The sequence below is a fragment of the Capsicum annuum genome, chromosome 4, assembly GCF_002878395.1.
Source record: "Capsicum annuum cultivar UCD-10X-F1 chromosome 4, UCD10Xv1.1, whole genome shotgun sequence".
NCBI classification, from domain to species: domain Eukaryota; kingdom Viridiplantae; phylum Streptophyta; class Magnoliopsida; order Solanales; family Solanaceae; genus Capsicum; species Capsicum annuum.
This window is the reverse complement of record NC_061114.1, coordinates 157,615,902-157,637,589: the sequence shown is the minus strand read 5'-3', so window position 1 is coordinate 157,637,589 and position 21,688 is coordinate 157,615,902. Positions and strand designations below refer to the sequence as shown.

At 37.0% G+C, this 21,688-nt stretch overlaps 1 long non-coding RNA gene across 1 annotated transcript; it reads left to right on the top strand.

Moving 5' to 3' along the window:
• The first annotated feature begins 15,393 nt into the window (after positions 1 to 15,393).
• LOC124898200 lies at positions 15,394 to 20,792 on the top strand. Its single transcript, XR_007055176.1, has 2 exons — positions 15,394 to 16,824; positions 20,389 to 20,792. It is a non-coding gene; the product is annotated as an uncharacterized LOC124898200 (long non-coding RNA).
• Positions 20,793 to 21,688: the final 896 nt, after the last annotated feature.

The window sequence follows — 21,688 nt, the reverse complement described above, 5'->3', positions numbered from 1 at the left end:
AAATATGTTTTTGGCCTTAACCTAGGAAAGAGGGTGTTTAGTCCATAATCCAAATACTTGAATACATGGTTAAATCTATTAAAAATCTAAATTTAAAGAATAGAAAACCTAAAAAACGTGTGTATCAGCCTCCTCTCCAGTCCCAAGATGTCCAAAAGTGAATAACAACAAGTATATGAATCCTATTTATAATGGAAGATTTTAGCTAGTGGGGGAATAAGGGGTGCGTCGCGTTGGTAAGCCCTTTTGGAGGGAAAAGAGCATAGAGTGGCTTAGTAAACTAGATATATCAGTATGGGGAATTTATTTACCCACCATGGAGAGCTCCAAGTTGCGTCTGATTCGTGTGGGCTCTCTAGAAAGTGCCCTTTTGATGTTAAGCTTCACCTTGTGCTTTCCTCTTCCATCATTGGTCTTGTGGTGTTATTTTCCTTCAATTTAAATCTTTTATGTTGTCCATATATCCTCAAAATCAAATCATAAAGTGTCCTAAATCAATATACACCATGTATTAGAGCTCAAAATAATACAATATCAAGAATGGTGAACTAGAAACACGAGCTTAGACTAGGCTTGCCCACATTGATCTTTAACTTATTGTTTTGACTCTTGTCTTTATCCAATTGAACTTTTTACATTATAAAAAAGTTTTTCAACTCTTAAATACACACTCAAACCATTAGGAACTCAATAAACACAGTATAAACCACCACGATAGACTAGAACGACACCTATCTCAAGCTAGTTAAACTAGTTTTCTCGTTTCGTCTCTAAATGATCAATTTGAATCCAAACTTGTTTGAAAACACATTTAAACATCATAATTACATACTTAAACACTTATATGGTTATTTATATCATCATTAACACATAAAGAACATAATTATTTCTCAAAACAAGGCTAAATAGGCTAGAATAACGATACTAAAGTGCATAAATACACCCAACATCACCAACCCACACTTAAAGCCTTGTTCGTCCTCGAACAACTCTTTACTCTAAGAATCATAAGCTGAGGGGACTCTAAACTTCTACTACATGCAATGCCTAAGCTAGCACTACAATGAATACACTGACTGTAAGTTTCTACACTAAGCATGTTACAACACCGGTGACAGTTCAAGAATACTACTCCAAAACATCCTAACCTTAAGAACTGACTCACCTAGTTAAAAAAAATCATGTACATTGTTCAATCAAAGACATCATATAATTCACCTAACTATCACCAAACATGTTTCCTCACAATAAGAGAGTTACCTTTAATCACTCATATAAATGTTATTTATAACACAGTGGGTACAAGAATCAAGTTACTCTCTTAAGGAATTCACAAGTTATACGTAATGAACCATAGGCTTAACCTTAGTGTAATACTTTACTCCACTAATATTAGAATATTGAAGCTTAAGATCAAATAGGTCTTTAATAGTTGTAATGTAGGCTAAGGGATGGGTAGGAACTATTCTGGTCAGTAATAGTGACTATCTTCCCTAAGCGCTTTAATACATAACATTATACAATTAAGACCAATCTCTAACAACCAACTCACACCACTTTTGTCTACCCGCATCTTTTGTTTTGCCCTATCTAATTGATCTCATTCACATACAATATGGTTGGATTATTGTCTATTGATTCATGATTCAATTTTTAGCATAAACTATCTTTTCACTCCTCACCACAACACATCAAATTTACACACCAATAACTATTTCTTTAGGGCTTTTCTTTCACCTTTTCTCCTCTTATTTTTTTCAAACTCCTTAATTAATTTTACACTAAAGAACTTAGGATCTTTGGATCAAATTAAGGTCAATCAAAGAAGGGATTAGGCTACAAATGACGCAAACAAAGAATAAGCTAAAGGATCAAAGGGGTTAGCTAAGATTATGCACAAGGGTAGGTCAAAAGAGGGCATGGAACACAACTATCAAATACATGCCTATATCATCTCCTAAACCCACACTCTTTATTTTGTTTTGCACACACACTAGGCAAATTCTAGACATTATATGCAACAAGTAAAACACAACAACCTTACACGCACATGGCACATACCCAACTCAAGTGGGATCATCATAGACTCTTAACCAAATAATCACATGAATTCAACATTATTCCAACTAGTACAAGAGTCAGAAACATGAGCCTAGGAGTCTCAACAGTAGCAATTCACACAATCAACATGCTTTTTACCATCAAAACACTTGCATCATGCAATCAAATATGGCACTAACAAGAATATCTCATTTATTCCTAACGCAAAAAATTTTAAATTTACCCAATAAATGGGAATTTTCCCAACCCACTCATAAAAATCTACTTTGTCCCCAAAGTATACTTTACAAGGTAGAGATAGAAATACTTCCTGAGGCCTCTAGTTCTAGCTAGTAGCATCTTTTATACATCAAAAGTGTTTGGGGATCCCCCACTTAGTCTTTGTCATGCTCCTTAAATTAGGTTATCCGATAGTCAAACTTTACATCAACCTGTGACTCAACAAAAGCTAAAACTAGTGAAGTAAAACCTCAAAATACTGAAAATAAAACCTACTTACTTAACTTAGGTAGCCTCCCAAACAGCGCTTGATTTAGTGTCGCGGCACGACCCAATCTCTGACTCAACCCCAGGCCTAAGGTGTTAAACAAGAAGAAAGGCATCAAGTTGATACTTTCCCCCATCACTAACTACGTAGACCACCTTACTATTGCTAATTTGAATTAAAAGAGTGAAACTCCCTAGGTTTTTGAGCTTTTAAGGAATTTTCTGCAGCAGCACAGAACTACACTCCTCAATGTGTGCTACTATCTCAACATCCTATAGCTTCACTTTGTCAGTGACCATATCCTTCAAGTACTTAGCATACTTGGGAATTTCCTACAAAACATGTAAGAGTGGAAGGTTAATATGAAGCTCTCTATACGTGTCAAAGAAATTTTTAAAGCATGCATCCTCCTTTGACTTTATATGTTTCTATGGGAAAGGTAGTGGTGGTCTCTCCTTCACCTGTTTAGCAACTTTATTTTTTGAGTACTCAGAATTCCTTGAATTTTCAGTAGCTTTGTCATCTACCTTATTAGGATCCACTTCTGTATTTACATCCTTGGCTTCTTTGGAGGTTCTTCATTAAAATCTTTACCACTCCTCGAAGTGATTGCCATTACTTGTTTAGGATTTTTAGTATCACTTGGCAAACCACCTTGAGGCCTAGTATTTTGTGCCTTCACAAACTGACTAATTTGTAACTCTAATCTCCTTATAGATGCTTACTGGCTCTTTATATCTACTGCCAATTGTTCTTGAGTAGCCATGATTTACTTCAGCATCTCTTCCACATTGTTGTTCTGAGTTATGGCCTAATTATTTTGAACTTACTATTGTTGATTGTTCCAAGAAGTATTTAGTGGCTGAGTTTGCCACTTTTGATTTAGGCATCTCATAATTTGGCCTTTGAGCATTACCCATGGACATTATGAACTCAGGATTTGTAGCACACATAGACGTTAAATGCCCACTAATACCACAAACCTTGCATCAACCTATAGTCTATTAAATTGAATTAACTGTGGTTACAGGCTGTATAACCCTCAACTTCATATTGCTTATCTGGTTTTGCAGTACAAAAATTTGGGCAGAGATATTAGTAAATTGGTCCACCTCTAATACACCTGCAACCTTCTTTGTGACATTTCTTAAGTGTGAATGCCACTCAGGATTCCTTTATGTAATTTGGTTCAATAAGTTATAAAGCTCATCATATGTCAACTCTAAACCTTGACCATTTGTAGCTGAATCTTGTAAAATTTTTGTGTTATGGTCAAGTGGCTCAACAAAAGTGAGATCTAATACCTCGTTGGACTGCTGATGATATGACAGTCCCAAAGAAGTGCTTTGAACCACTCCCAAACATGATATAAATTCTCATCTGGCATCTATTTAAAGCACACAATCTCACTGTGCAGTCTCGCAATCTTTCCAGATGGAAAGAATCGAATCATGAATTTCTGGGCTAAGTCATCCCAAGTTGTGATTGAATTTACAGGCTCAACGTTCTAATATTTTTTTGCTTCCCTTAATAGTGAAAAGCGGAATAGTGTCAGCCTAACATAGTCAGTTGACACACCCGTAGAGATAAATATCACTGATCTCTAAGAAGTTCCATAGGTAGACTTGTGGATCTTCATGTGAAAGCCCTGTAAAGTGTCTACTACTGATCAAAAGCTGCACCATATTCTGTTTCAGCTCAAAATTACCTCCAGTAGCCAGTTTTTGAAAAGAGGAGGTCAAATTTATCGAAAGTGAAATTGCCACTTCGCGAACTGTCCTACAGGCTAGTTGTTCTTCAGCCAAGAGAACAGGATCATCTTATTCCTCGGGAATTGGTTGAGAAGTTTTTCTTTACTCCTCAATTGATGATACAGTTTCTCAGGTTTGGGGTTTTTCTACCAATTCCCTATCCCATGCCATCCTACTAATTTGTCAACCTGTTTTCTACAAATTCAATCCCAAAGAACAAGCGTAAATCACCAAAGAAATCTAAAAAGTAAAACTAGAGCAAAAGTAGTTGCCAATTTACAAGTCCCAGCAATGACGCTAAAAACTTGTTGTGCCCAAGCGCACACGCAAGTAGACATAATCTCACCAAGTAGTAGAGTGGACCTTTATAAGCCAGTATTTATCCACAGGGACTAGTGTTAAGCAACTATAAAATTTAGATTTAACTCTTAAGATTAACTTAGTGCAAGCATAACCACAAGATTTTGAGAATTATAACTAAAAGTAAAATAAACAGTGCATAAAGTAAAGACTTTAGACAATCAATAGATAAAATCCCAGGGTTAAGGCACTTTGAACAATCATACTACGCTATTGAACTTCATTTGTTAGGTTGCTTATCTTGGCTATTGATTCATACGGTTTATCACAAGATCATGGTCTCCTAACCTCTAAACGTCTACCTAACATGGACATTATAACTACATCATTAAGAGGGGATGTAATAATCCAATTAAGTGCTTAAATCTATAATCCTATAGGTGAACCAATCAAGGCTTCTATGTATATCCCTATCCTAGATGCTAATTCAAATTCCTTATTTTATAAAAGAATAAGAATCTTACTCTATTAATCCCCACATTCTATCTTCCTATTCCACCTCCCGATATCACAAGGTTGATAATATAAATATTCTAAGGGTGGTGAATTATAATACCCCAAAGATTTCTAGCAAAATTTCATCCTAAGAATGCCTAGTATTAGCTTCTAAAGTGAAGGATAATTATTTCCTAAGGAATTTTCAACATTTTCACTTTTTTTATGTGGAAAATTCAACAACCTTTCCATCGATATATGATTCGCTTAAATTTGATAACCGGGTAAGAAGTTATATCTATTTCAAATTCCGGTCGTATGACAACGCCATATTAGTCAGTGGCACACCGTGCCACAAGAGGAAATGGCATTTGTCAATTTTTAGTAAGTGTCCGCAATTATGGCGCATCGCGCCAGCACTGAAATTCAGAATTGTCCTATTTTCAGTGTCTCAGCGTAATTTTCCCCATGTCATACTAAAGTTCCAGGTCACAAAGGAAGGGGAAACGTAATGGCTCCGCATCGCGCCATCCCTTAACTTCCCAATTGTCAAATTCCAGTTACATGGTGTGATAGAGCCGCATCACTTCAGGGTTTCAATTTAGAAAATTTTTACTGAAATTGAAACGCGTCCAGGGTTGAAAGGGTCAATTTCCTACCCCTATTTAAGCCCTTTAACACGTGATTAAGCCACTTTTCACCAAAAATACACTCTCTTTTCTCAAGTTTCTCTCAAGAAAAAGCTAGGGTTTTCATAGAAGATCCAATTTCAAGAAGGTTTCACCATCAATCTTCATGAAATCACGAACTAAGGTATGCATAGTGTTCATTCATGGACTCCTTTCATCAATAAAGCCCAAGAATCCCTTTTCTAAATTCAAGTTATGAATTTTCTTATGAATTTCATAATTGGGCTATTTTTGTTCATGTTGATAATGAGTAATTGAATTGTATTCCATGAATGAGTGTTAAATTCCATATGAGTTGATTTGTATCGGTATAGATTCATGAAACCCTAGGACTAAACCCTTGAATGATTAAATTGGAATTGAATCACAACAGTTAATTGTTGTATGATGTTATTTACACATTTTACGCCTACTATGTGTTTGGTTGAATGCCTAGATGAAGGGAAAGTATCTAATTAGCATGCTATCATGAAATCCCCATGTACGTACAAGTTTATGCCTATCACATGTTTGATGAAATGCTTCAGTAAATGTATTATGATAATTATTATGTATTCAAGTAAGTCATGATTTGTCAGTTTCCTTCCATCGAGTACTGGGGATACTTGTACCTGAAACATTAGCTGTGTACCTAGAGCCATATCATTTTTTCATGATACTATCAGACAAGCTATGAATACTTAGACTTCAGATAGTCTTATGAATCAGAAAAAAATCTCCATGATCTCATAACTGAGTCAGTTGTCAGATATCAGTAGTATTCCATCAATCAACAAAACTTAGTAACTCAGCTCATGTTTAGTTCAGTAAATCATGTTAAGTGTCCATTCAGATGGAGTAGGAATTAGCACCGAGTAAAACCAAGGATGGGGACACACACTATTAGATGAGGGTGTGATCCTTAGAAGTCATCCTATCATTCTAGAACTATGTAGCCAGCATAGGTTGAGACATCAACACTGTCCGATAAGGGTTGATGAGGTGGATAAAAACTGTTAGATAAGGGCCCTACCATTCTCTTTGGGGACACTATCATATAAGGGTCGCCCATAGCTTGTCCTTACTAGTGGCGCGGTATTGACACCCTTCTAATTGGGGTTACAAATTGGACCCCAACTCAGACATAATGGCGTATCAGGGGCATGTCGGTCAAATACTACCTCCCACAGTTTCATTACCAGTCTCAGTAAAAAAACTCAGATAGTTCTTCAGATTTAAGATTGTCGAATAGAGTCGACTCAGATACAGCAAGGAACTTAGATAGTTCCATCAGATTTAGGACTGTCAGATTCAGTCACACATGTTATCAGTTACATTCAGATACAGCTATTTATGCCATTAGATATATCATTTTTTAGTATGTTATGTCATCAGTATTCAAATTCAGCAATCACAATATCACAGTGTCAATTACAGTTACGTATTTATATATGCATTCTCACATTCATGTTAGACAGTCAGCTAGTATTATTCATTCATGTTAACCCTTGCATTAGCCTACCTCACATGTATACTTAGTACATTCTATTATACTGATGCATTTGCGCTATGTTGCTTTCTTTTTATGTTACACCATAGGTTCAGAGACACGAGTTTCAGATCAATAGTAGATTCCAGTCTCCGTAGTTAGAATAGAAGTGAGTCCTTATCCTTTGAGGTCATGATTATTTCTCCACTATTTCATTCATTATTTATTAGTTAGAGTTATTTGAGGACATGTCTCATCAATTCCTTATTCAGATAGTAGAGGCTTTCAGACTAGATGCAGACTATTATGTTTTAAACTTCAATTTTTACTATTTTGTTTTGGGTGTTGTATTACCCCACAGATGTTATCTCATCCATATTATGTTTAGTATTGAACCTTTTGTCCTTTCAGTGCATGTTTCATTATTCAGTATTTTATTTAATGTACAGGTACAGATATCATTCATGGGTTAGCTTGTGGTCCTTCGGTGTCGTGAGCACCATGTAGCATTCCGATTCAGCAAATCGGGGTGTTAAAAACTTGGTATCAAAGCCTAAGGTTCAATAAAGTCCTAGGAAGTCTGAAATCCACATCTAGTAGAGTCTTGTGCATGGGTGTATTGCTCGCCACATTTATGTACAGGAGGCTATAAGATGTTTTAGGAACAGTTTCCCCTTTTTCAGTATTCATGTCATGCCAGTGAGCATAATTACAAATCTATCTCTCAGTCAAATCCACTTCTTCTTTTTATTTTAGAATATGCCTCCTAAGAGAAGAAATCAGTCATCCCCTCAGCTCGAAGAACCTTTGGTTGATCATGTTTCTCATGTGGAGTTTCGGACCACATTTACCACTCTTGCTTAGTAGTAGCTTCCCATAATGAGTGACCAGTTGTCGTTCCATCCAACCCAGTGGCCAACTCAGCTACAGCTAGGATTTAGGACTTCACCCAAATTAATCCTCCGTCCTTCCACAGGTCTAAAGTAGATAAAAACCCTCAGGAATTTATTGATCAAGTTCAGAAAGTGACAGACATCATGAGGGTGACTACTGTTGAAAGTGATGAGTTAGTCGTATACCAGTTATAGGATGTGGCTCATACTGGGTTCAAATAGTGGAAGTCAGAAAGGTTAGATGATGCAGGTCCTATAGTGTGGGAGGAGTTTGTCACTGCATTCTTAGACAGATTCTTCCCCAAGAGCTTAGAGAGGCTAAGGTTCTATAATTCATCAACCTCAGGCAGGGCAATATGATGGTGAAAGAGTATTCTCTAAATTTTACTCAATTAGCCAGATATGCCCCTCATGTGATTGCAGACGGTAGAGCCAAGATGAGTAAGTTTGCTTCAGGGGTAAATGATAGTGTCGTTAATGAGTACAGACCCACCATGCTAAATAGTAACACGACATTAGCCAGACTTATGACCCATACTCAGATAGAGAAGCAGAAGATTAAGCAGAGGGAAAAGCAAAATAAGAAAGCTAGGACAGGTAGCTTCAATTTTAGTCAGCCTAAGTTAGGAGAAGGAAACCGTTCTCAGTTTCATCCTAAGTCATCATTTCTAGATCCTTCTTCAACCAGTGATCCAGCTTTAAATTCATAGATAGAGTGCCAGGCTCTAAGTCTCAGGGCTGTGTCAGCAATAACCAAATAAATCCCCTTTGTCAGACTTGTGGTAAGAACCACAAGGTGCTTGCAGAGCTGGCAGTGATGTCTTTTTTAGTTGTGGAAAGACATGCCACAGAGTTAAAGACTTCTCTCAGTCAAGTTATCAGAGTCATCTCCGCTCCTCAGCTCAATCCAGTCACCCGAATCAGTAGGGTGCCATCACCAGTGCTACTAGCACGTAATGCCCAAATAGATAGTAAGATCATCAAACCCAACAAGATCAGGAAAATTCTCCTGATATAGTTACTGGTATGCTATAGATCTTTCATGTGCATATTTACACTTTGTTAGAGCCAGGAGCTTCTTTGTCTTTTGTTACTCCCTATATAGCAGTTGATTTCAGAATCAGTCCCAAAATTCTAGCAGATCCCTTCTCAGTCTCTACCCTAGTGGGAAAAATAATCATAGCCCGGTGGGTATATAGGAACTGCCCGATTATGATATTTTAGAAAGTCACTTTAGTAGAGTTAGTCGAATTAGAGATGACCAATTTTAATGTCATTCTTGGCATGGATTGGCTTTATTCCTGCTATGCCACAGTCGACTGTAGAAATAGAACAGTCCAGTTTCAGTTTCCAAATAAACTCGTCCTTGAGTAGAAGGGTAGTGTATCCGCTTGTAGGTGTCAGCTTATTTCCTACCTTCAAACAAGGAAAATGATATCTAAAGGATGTATCTATTATTTTGTTCGATTTAAGGACACTGGTTCCAAAACTCCTAGCCTTGAATCAGTCCCAGTAGTGAATGAATATTTTGATGTCTTTTCCAAAGATCTTCCAGGAAGTCCTCCCAAAAGGGAAATAGACTTTGGCATTGATCTTCTTCCAGATACTCAGCCTATCTCTATTCCGCCATATAGAATGGCACCAGTAGAACTCAGAGAATTGAAAGAACAGTTGAAGGATCTCTTAGATAAGGGATTCATCAGACCCAGCATTTCTCCATGGGGTGCACCAGTCTTATTCGTGCATAAAAAAGAAGGTTCTCTCAAAATCTGCATTGATTACCGTCAACTCAATAAGGTCACGGTCAAAAATAAGTATCCTCTTCCCAGAATTGATGACTTGTTTGACCAACTTCAGGGTGCCAGCTATTTCTCTAAGATAGACGTTAGATCCGGCTATCATCAGCTCAGAGTTAGAGAAAGTGACATTCCAGAAATATCTTTTCATACTTGGTATGGTCACTTTGAATTCTTAGTCATGTCATTTGGTCTTACCAATTCCCCAGCAGCTTTCATGGACCTGGTGAACTGCGTGTTCAAGCAGTACTTGAACATGTTTGTCATAGTCTTTATAGATGATATTTTGGTCTATTCCCGCACTGAGCACGATCATGCAAACTATCTCAAAACAGTACTTTAGACTCTCAAATATCATCAGCTATTCTCCAAATTTAGTAAGTGCAAATTTTGGCTAAGGTCAGTAGTATTCCTTGGTCATATCATTTCTGGTGATGGCATTAGAGTTGATCCTCAAAAGATCGAAGCAGTAAGAAATTAGCCAAGAATTGTCTCTCCATCAGATATCAAGAGTTTCTTGGGTTTGGCTGGCTATTACAGACGGTTTGTTAAAGGATTTTCATCTATTGTATCCCCTATGTCAAGATTGACTTAGAAAAAAGTCAAGTTTCAATGGTCAGACCCTTACGAAAAGAGTTTTCAGGAGTTAAAGACTCGACTTACCTCATCCCCAGTCTTAGCTCTTCCAGATGGTTCAGATGGGTTCATGGTGTATTATGATGTATCCAGAGTAGGTTTGGGTTGTGTCCTCATGCAGCATGGTAAGTTCATAGCCTATGCCTCTAGACAGCTTAAACCCTATGAGAGGAATCATCCTTCTCATGATCTTGAGTTAACTACCGTAGTCTTTTCCTTAAAAATTTGGAGGCATTATCTCTACTGAGTTCATGTAGATGTCTTCACAGATCACAAGTGTCTTCAGTATGTCTTTTCTCAAAAAGATCTCAATCTTAATAAGAGAAGGTGGTTAGAGCTCTTGAAAGACTATGACATAAGTGTTATCTATCATCCGAGCAAGGCTAACATAGTGGCCAACGCTCTCAGTAGGCTATCCATGGGTAACATTTCTCATGTGAAGGATAGTAAGAAGAAGTTAGCTCAAGAAGTCCATCAGTTTGCCAGACTAGGCATTCTCTTAGTCGATTCTTCAGAGGGTGGTGTATGTTTTTAGAGTAGTTCAAAATCATCTCTAGTCTCTGATGTGAAAGAAAAGCAAGATAGAGATCCCAGCCTTTTCAAGTTGAAAGAGTCAGTTCAGGATCAAAAAGTAATGGTTTTCTCCAAAGGGGGAGATGGTGTTTTGCATTGTTAAGGTCGTTTGTGTGTTCCAGGTGTAGACGACTTAAGGCAGCAAATTCTTGTGAAAGCACATGGCGCGCGCTACTCTATTCATCCAGGGGCCACAAACATATACCGCGACTTGAGGGAAATCTATTGGTGGAGTGGGATGAAGAGAGACATTACAGAGTTTGTGGCTAAGTACTCTACATATTAGAAAGTTAAGATAGAGCATCAGAAGCATAGAGGTCCATGCAGGAGTTCATTATTCCTACTTGGAAGTGGGAAGTTGTGAACATGGACTTCGTGATGGGTTTACCTCGAACTCGTCATTAGCATGATTCAGTCTAGGCCATTGTAGACAGAATGACCAAATTAGCCTATTTCCTTCCAGTTTATACCTCTTATTTAGCCGAGTATTATGAAAACTCTATATCAAGGAGTTGGTCATATTACACGGTGTTCCATTGTTCATTATCTCAGACAGAGGTACCTAGTTTACCTCTTATTTTTGGAAATCATTCTAAAAGGGTCTCGGTACCCTAGTTCATCTCAGTACAGCCTTTCATCCTCAGATAGATGGTTAGCAGAAAGGACCATTCAAACTTTAGAAGATATGCTAAGGGAGTGTACAATTGATTTCAAGAGAAGTCGGGATGACCACTTGCCTTTGATTGAGTTTGCATACAATAATAGCTATCATTCCAGTATTCGGATGTCTCTATTCGAATCTTTCTATGGTAGGAGATGTAGATCACTAATTGGTTGGTTTGAAGTTAGTGAGGCCTTATTCATAGGTCCTGACTTAGTATTCGACGCCTTAGAAAAAGTCCAGTTAATCAGAGAAAGACTCTAAGCTACTCAGAGCCGATAGAAGTCTTATGCAGATGTTCGTAGAAAAGGTCTCGAGTTTGAGGTTGGTGATCATGTCTATCTAGAGATCTCTCCCATGAAGGGAGTGAAGAGATTCGGCAAGAAGGGAAACCTTAATCCCCGATATGTCGGTCCCTTTAAGATTCTCAATCGTTTTGGTAAGGTAGCTTATGAGCTCGAATTGCCTTCAGATATAGCCTTAGTTCATCTAGTTTTCCATGTCTCTTTGCTCAAGAAGTGTATAGGTGACACATCAGTCGTAGTCCCTATTCAGAGCATTAATGTTCTGAACAATCTCTCTTATAAAGAGATTTCAGTCAAAATCTTAGACTGTTAGACTCATAGATTGAGGAACAAAGAAGTCCTTCTAGTTAAAGTTCTTTGGAAAAATGAGTCTGTCGTGGGAGATACTCGGGAAGCAGAAGAATACATACGTACTAAGTATTCTCACCTCTTCTCCGCCAACTCAGATCAAGCTCAAGGTAACAGTTCTCCTTAAGCTTACTCAGTTTCATGATTAGTGTTCATCACGAACTTGGTATTAAATTTCATGTTCCTATTACCAGTATAAACTTGGTATCAAGTACCATTGCATATTCAGTCATCCATTCATGTATCAGCTCAGTTATATAATTATGCATTAAAAATGCATTCTCATTGTGAGAAACTTTATTCCTCGGAACATTCAGTCATCATTCATGAATCAGTTACACATGCATCAGATATGCATGTTCAGTATGTTATGTTCAACTTGTCAGTCATGAGATCATGTTCCATTTGTTCATGTTCAGTTCATTTTCAACTTATTGTTTCCCCTCTCAGTCAGTCTCATTCGAGGACGAATGTTCTCAAGGGGGAGATATTGTAATACCCAAAGATTTCTAGCAAATTTCATTCCAAGAATGCCTAGTATTGGCTTCTAAAGTGAAGGATAATTATTCAAAGATGAATTTTCAAGTTTTTCATTTTTTTCATGTGGAAAATTCAATAAGCTTTCCATCGATAGATGATTCACTTAAATCCGATAACCGGGTAAGAAGTTATGACTATTTTAAGTTCTCATCATAAATTAGCGCCATATTAGTCAGTGGCACACCGCGCCACAAGAAGAAATGGCATTTGGAAATTTCCAATAGGATTCCATGATTATGGCGCATCGTGCTACCACTCAAATTCAAAATTGTCCTTTTTCAGTGGCTCAACACGATTTCCCCCACATTGCACATAAGTTCCAGGTCACGAAGGAAGGGGCAACGCAATGGCTCCATGTCGTGCCATCCCTCAATTTCCCAATTGTCAAATTCCAATTACATAGTGTGATAGCGTCGCATCATATCAGGGTTTCAATTTGGAAAATTTTTACTGAAATTAAAATGTGTCCAAGGTTAAAAGGGTCAATTTCCCAGCCCTATTTAAGCCATTTAACATGTGATTCAGCCATTTTTCACCCAAAATACACTCTCTTTTCTCAAGTTTCTCTCAAGAACAAGCTAGGGTTTTCATAAAAGATCCAATTTCAAGGAGGTTTCACCATCAATCTTTACGAAATCATGAACTAAGGTATGCATAGTGTTCATTCATGGACTCCTTTCATCTATGAATCCCAAGAATCCCTTTTCTAAATTCAAGTTATGGATTTTCTTATTAATTTCATAATTGGGTTGTTTTTGTTCATGTTGATAATGAGTAATTGAATTGTATTCCATGAATGAGTATTAAATTCCACATGGGTTAATTTGTATCGGTATAAATTCATGAAACCCTTGGGCTAAACCCTTGAATGATTAAATTGGAATTGAATCATGACAGTTAATTGTTGTATGATGTTGTTTACACATTATACGACTACTATGTGTTTGGTTGAATGCATAGATGAAGGAAAAGTGTCTAATTAGCATGATATCATGAAATCCCCATGTACGTACAAGCTTATGCCTATCACATGTTTGATGAAATGCTTCAGTAAATGTATTATGATGATTATTACGTATTAAAGTAAGTCATGCTTTGTCTGTTTTCTTCCATCGAGTCCTGGGGGTACTTCTACCCGAAACATTAGCTGTGTACCTAGAGCCATGTCATATTTTCACGATACTCACAGTCAATCTATGAATTCTTAGACTTCAGATTGTCTTATGACTCGGCAAAAAAATCTCTTTGATCTCATGACTCAGTCAGTTGTCAGATATCAGTAGTATTTCATCAGTCAATGGAACCTAGTAACTCAGCTCATGTTCAGTTCAGTAAATCATATTCAGTGTCCATTCAGATGGGAGTAGGAATTAGCACCGAGTGAACCCAAGGATGAGGACACACACTATCATATAAGGGTGTGATCCTTAAAAGTTATCCTTGCATTTCATAACTATGCACCCAGCATAGTTTGAGACATCAACACTATCCGATGAGGGTTGATAAGGTGGATAAGCACTGTCAGATAAGAGCCCTACCATTTTCTTTTGGGGACACTATTAAATAAGGGTCGCACATAGCTTGTCCTTACCAGTGGCATGGTATTAATACCCTTCAAATTGGGGTTATAGATTGGACCCCAACTAAGCCATAATGGCGTATCAGGAGCATATCGGTTAAATACTACCTCCTATAATTTCAGTACCAGTCTCAGTAAAAGAACTCAGATAGTTCTTCAAATTCAAGACTATTAAATACAGGACTGTCAGATTCAATCACCCACGTTATCAGTTACATTCAGATATAGCTATTTATGCTATCAGATATATCAGTTTTAAGTATGTTATGTCATCAGTATTCAGATTCAGTAATTGTGATATCACAGTGTCAATTACAGTTACGTATTTATATATGCATTCTTCCATTCATGTTAGATAGTCAGCTAGTATTATTCATGCATGTTAACCCTTGCGTTAGCCTACCTCACATGTATACTCAGTACATTACATTGTACTGACATATTTGCACTATGGTGCTTTCTTTTTATGTTACATCATAGGTTCAGAGACACGAGTTCCAGAGCAACAGTAGATTCCAGTCTCCGCAATCAGAATAGTAGTGAGTCCTCATCCTTTGAGAACATAATTATTTCTCCACTATTTCATTGATTAGTTATTAGTTGGAGTTAGTTGGGGACATATCCCATCAACTCTTTATTCAGATTATTCAGATAGTAGAGGCTTTCAGACTAGATGCAGACTATTATGTTTCGGACTTCAGTGTTTATAGTTTTGTTTTGGGTATTGTATTACCCCACAGATGTTAGCTCATCCATGTTATATTTAGTATTAAACCTTATGGCCTTTCAGTGCATGTTTCCATATTATTCAGTATTTTATTCAGTATACAGGTACAGATATCAGTCATGGGTTAGCTTGTGGTCTTTCGGGGTCATGAGCAACATGTAGCATTCTGGTTCAGCAAATTGGGGCGTACACAAATCCTTAAAACAGTTAAGATAAGTATGAAAAAACAACCAAATATTATAATAAATCCAAATAAATTCAATTCATAATAATAGCAAACATGTTCTTGGCCTTAACCTCAAAAAGGGGGTGTTTAGCCACTAATGGACAAAACCATAATTCAAATACATGAATACATGGTTAAATCTATTAAAAAGCTAGAGTTAAAGAATATAAAACCTAAAAAACATTTGTATATTCCTCCTCACCACCCCAAGACGTCCAAAAGTATATAACAATAAGTACATGAATCCTATTTATATTGGAAGATTTTAGCCGGTAGGGGAATAAAGGGTGTGTCGTATTGGTGAGCCCTTATAGAGGGAGAAGCACATTGCTTGGATTATTCCAATAAATATAGCAGTGTGGAATTTTTCTTATCCCACCAGGGAGAGGTCCGCATCGCGGCTAATTCGCGTGGGCTCTCTGGAAAGTGTCTTTTTGATGTTAAGCTTCACCTTGTGCTTTCCTCTTCCATCTTGTGGTGTTATTTTCATTCAATTACCAGATTTTATTTTGTTCATATATCCTCAAAATCAACTAATCAAGCATCCTACATCAACATACCCCATGGATTAGAGCTCAAAACAACACAAATCAATAACGGTGAACTAGAAACATGAGCTAAGACTAGGCTTGCCCACATTGATCTTTAACTTATTGTTTGGACTCTTTGCTTGAGCCAATTTAACTTTGCACATTCTAAACAAGTTTTTCACTCTTATGTACACACTCAAATCAGTAGGAACTCATTTAACACAGTAGAAACCACCATGATAGATTCGAGCAGCACCTATCTCAAGTTAGTTAAACTAGCTTTCTTATTTCATCTCTAAATGATCAATTTGGATCCAAATTTGTTTGAAAACACCTATAAACATCATAATTACATGCTTAAACACTTATATGCTTATTTATATCATTATTAACACATAAAGAACACAAATCATCCTTACAAGGCTAAATAAGCAAGAATAACAAGATTAAAGTGCATAGATACATCCAACATCACTACTCTTGGGCACATACTTCTAAGAGATATATACAACCTATTTTAGTTAAGTCGTACCCTAATATAATATGATGGTCCTAATAAAATAAAATACATATATATTGTTGGCATGTGACAGTATATATAAGTAGGTGATAGAGCAGCTTGCCAAGAAGGTGGATCAGCAGCTTGTAAGCTCCTTACAAGCCGGTGTCTACCAAGTAGCTGGTTAAGAAGCTAATAGTCAAACCAACTAAAAGGGTAGGATAACCCAATAGTGAGGGTTTCATGGTAAACTCTAGAAGGTAATTCCATGTGGCTTGTAGTAAAATGGTACTTCTTACATATGTTATCTAGCGTCATATGTTAGGTAGTATTGGATGTTGTCGGTGATGAACTCATGTATCCTTCTTCAATACACCAGACGACGCCATGTTTGATGTGTCGTCAGATGAGGTTGATGGCCGATTTTATATTTTCCATTTTTGTTGAATAGTGTTTGCAAGAGAATTCCTTCAGTCTTGATAGAAAGTCTTCCATGATGTTCTCCTTTCCCTTCATGTGTTTTACTTGGAATTTGTAGAGAGAAAACTATTGAGACCTTTGGAGAATCTACAGATTTGGTATGAACTTTGGATTTAGCTGGACCATTTTCAAAAAAGCTCGCATATCTATTTCAATCTAAATTCAGTGTGAATTAAAAAGAAGTTAAACTTTTTATTTCCATTCTTTACAGAAAGAATTTCTTTGAAGGTGGAGTGGTAGTGTCGTTCTCCTTCTTTGAACTTTCCACTTGCATATCCGCATAATATTTGCTGGCCATCTTTTTCTTCTAGGAGAAATGCGGTCCAGTAATCATTGCTGGAATCAATTTGTAATATCATCCTTCAATCTAATGGGATGTGGAGTGTCCTGACTTCTTTGGATATCCCTTTTATTTCTTAGATTGCATCATCTTAGTCCTTTCCCTAGGCTTGTGCATTTTTCCTTAGCATCTTTGTAAGTAGAGAGAAATATGTAGGGACGTCGAAAATAAAATCTCTAACATAATTAATTATACCAATGAACTGTTGGAGCTGTTTAGCAGTTCGTGGCATATATGTGGTCCTGGAGTGTAAGACCCATGGGTAAAGTGCATTCCCAAAAAGTCAATTTCATCTCGCATAAGGGCCATCTTTTTTGTTGAGAACATAACTCTATACTACTTCACCAGGCCATGAAATTGACGAAGGAGGGCAAGGTATTTTTATAAGGTATTGTTGAAGAGTAGTATATCGAAGATATAGACTAATGATGTATAGAGGAAGGGATGGAATATCCTAATCATGGACTTTTGGAAAAATAAAGGGGAGAGTTTGAGTCCGAACTACATAAACTTCCTTTGGTAATGGGCGGTCGGGAATGCAGAAGGTCATCTTAGCACTATCCTCTAGGTGTATGCCTAGCTACTAGAAGCTTAATTTGAGATCAAATTTGGAGAAATGTGTGGTTTTTGCTAAGTGAGAGAATAGGGTCAGCTTTTTTAGAATAGGGAATTTATCGTCTAGAAGGAAGTGGTTTAGAGGTTGGTAGTTTATGAAGAGATGGAGCTTTCCCCTTGTCTGTTCAGCATGTTTGATGACATAGAATGTCTCGCAATCCCATTGGGAATTTGATGGATAAATGAGCCTGAATTCTAAGAGCTCTGTACACTCTTTTTTGGAATTTGGAGATGTTTGGGAATTATGCTTGAATGGCTAGCCTTTGTAGGATTAATATTTTATTTATTCTTGAATAGGAGCTGATTAAGAACCCCTGATTGATCCATAAGGGATTTTTATTATTTCTAAGAAACTCTTTGTCATATTCTGCACAGACTTATTCTATTAGCTGGTTCTCAATCTTCTTTACTGGATCTTAATCATCAAACTAGAACAACCTTGGTATGGTAGAATATTGCTTTAATCAGACCATGAAGGCTAACCTTCCGTCAGGATGAGGAGGTGGTTCCTATGTTGCCTATATATGTCGAATCTAATAATTAAGTCCTTCCTTGGGATATTAGAGCCAAAGAAGTTTTTTCGGTAGAGTACTCCTAGGAAGAATTCAATCATGATCAGCTACATCGTTATTACCCTAATTGTGAGGACTCCTCCTTTTGATGTTGTGCCAAAGGTCCTGAAGTGAGGAACCTATTAATCTCTAGGGATGATGTCAGGATTTAGTATTGAGACCGTTATTTCAGTGTCCATGAATGCGATGACCTGAAGGGGTTTTCCCTATTTTGATGGATATATTCTTAGTTTGACGTGAAAGGTTCCTAGGTTAGAGATCATGTTGATTCCTTTGGTGAGCATATTGATCCTATTGATCTGTTCCATCATCTGATTAAGCTCACTTTTATTGATAGGCAATGATACCTTATCTAAGTAGTTATTAATAATAAGGTGCTAAGGTTGGCTGTTAATAAAGAGGGATAGTGAATCCTCTGCCTTGTCAATGGCTGGGGGTTGAGCAGTCATCATTTTATCTGAGGATTGAGTCGCCCTTTTAGCCTTCCTAGATTAAGTAAATGCTTTTGAAAAGTGGCCCTTGTCATGGCAGATAAAGTATTTGTCCTTACCTGGATTCTCTTTATGGAGGATCCTGTCATTTTGTTGCTTGTGGGTTCTTTATCCGTTGGTTTCTGCTTTTTGGCTTGTCGATATTTCATATACCTCTTGTTTCTTTCTTGGTATTTTGAGAGCTGGTGAGACTCGTCTGGTTTTGGATCTTGAATCAGCTTAATTGATAGAAATCAGACCAGTAATTTTGTCATTGTCTCCGAGAGGGGCGTGATCTAGATTTATGGGCGGCGAAATAGAACTTGAGATCATCATGTGTGCCAGATCAACTAAATGGGTATTCATATTATGTTGTCGTTGTCCTTCTTCCTCTAGATCAGTGTCATCAATAGGGTTAGTATCCCTTAGATATTCCTCAATAGGGTCATCATTGAATTGTTGAGGAGTGTTATTCCTGGTTTCTGCTTAGTCTGGATCTAGGATAGAATAATCTGGCATAGTGGGATTATCAGTCCAGAAGATCTGTAGACATGACTAGTCATTATTGAGAAGGCATAGTTTGGTGGATTCCCAGACTTTATCTAGTGGTGGATCTTTCTCATCTGGTATGATAGGATCTAGACTAAAGAAAATATCATCGTGTAATGAGGGAGAAGACATTGCGTTCATGTTATTTACATCATATGGGACCTTCTTCCTTTTAATCTGACCTAGTGCCTTATCAGCTTGCTTATGGTCTATCATGGCTTCTTTTCTCTTTCATGAGAACCTAGCAAGGGTAGATTCTTGTTCCATAGGTGGAAGAGTCAAAAATGGTTGATATAGTTCTTGTAATGATGTGGGAAATATGGTATTTGTTTGGATATTGTGTGGATTAGTAGTACCGTACTTCAAAAGAGTAATCTATTCCTCGGATGATGTCATTTGTCTTTATTATAGGTAAATAAAAGATAGTATTAAGGTTCCTAGCGGACATATTTCAGCTTGGATAGTCTGTCGCCTTTCTTTGAGTATTTTGATGAGTCTGGCACATGGGTTGGATTCTTGATGGCCCTTGCATGGCATTTCTAAAGCATGGCTTAGGTTATTTCTTTTGGGTTATAGGCTCCACTCCTAGTATTCATCCCACACTATTTCATTGTCTTCATAATCATAATCCTGTAATTGGTACTTGTCACATTTCACACAGTTACAATTATTAACCCATGGACTGTGTTTTGTAAAAGGATATTTGAACCAGTGTACGTTGCTTCCCTCATTATTGCATTATTGTATCCAATTATTATTTCTCATGGCTTCTTCAAGGAGATTTGTGATATGTGTCAGGTCTGGATTTTTTTCGTTGGATATTTACCAACAGGGATAAGCATGCGGATAGGCAGATATATGTGATGAGGTTTAGTAGCTGGGATGGGGTAAAAGGATCTGAGACATCGAGGATATACTCTCAACCTCTCATAGTTATTAACCCATGGAATTGGAAGACTTGTGAGCAATTCCTCTCTAGATAGGTGCCTTGAGATTTGTGCACCCAGAGTAGAGTTATTGGTGGCATCTATGACTAGATATAAGGAGGTCCGGTCACCTAGCATGGATATGGTTTATCATGGTTTGCTAATGTGTGAATTAGGATACACAGAATTGAATATGTAAATGTATCTCGGCATTTGTCGATATCCATCAGTCGGACCACCTCTAAGCATTTCTATAGGACGCTCTTTTACTAGCCATACCTTCATACAATTAATATCAACACCATAAACCACTTTCATTTCTTCAATAATGCCTCCTGTCCTGCGTTTTCTCTTATGATTAACTAACTTAGGTGCTATGAATTCACTTACAAAATCCATTGTCACCAATACATTTTTCAGCACCAATCGGAACGTATGTTCCGTATTAAATCTCTGAAAACATCACAGTTTTTGATGTATATGTAAGTTCTTCTACATAATATTTTTTTTAATATACAAACCACAAAAAAAAATCATCACATCAACACTTATAAAAATATGCTCAAAAGAATTCATTGTACAATAAACTATAAATAACAGCAGATAGAAGTTATTTACACATAGTTGATTGTATATGTTTAATAAAATATATTAAGACACCAAATTTAAGTTAATCATAAAACAAAAAAGTACTAGACATAATACCTCTTTTTGTCAGGACGTTTAGTTCTGAAATTAAAACCATGGGTTAATGCATATTTTGCCATTAGTAATAAAAGTGTTGACTTATCCTTATGCAACTGTTTCACTTTCACATCAATACTTTTGCTCTCACAGATTAAGTTTTTAACCTCAAACTATGGCACGTACAATCTATATTGGTTTTCTCTCTCAACGACGAAAAGAGCAAGCACATCTGTTTCCATCCCTTCTAAACAAACCACAACTTCCATCGAGCTCTATATCCTCTGCATATTTATCCATTGTGGTTATGCACAACAGATACATTATGAATCCAGGAAGAGTTTTCTTCAACTCGACATATACTTTAAAACTATTATCATTCCTAATAACAATAGGTGAGTCATTTCCATCAACAACATAACGGACATCAATTGTTTTTTTAAACTCTTCAATGTCTAATTCAGCAGTAATTGATGAAATCAACCTAA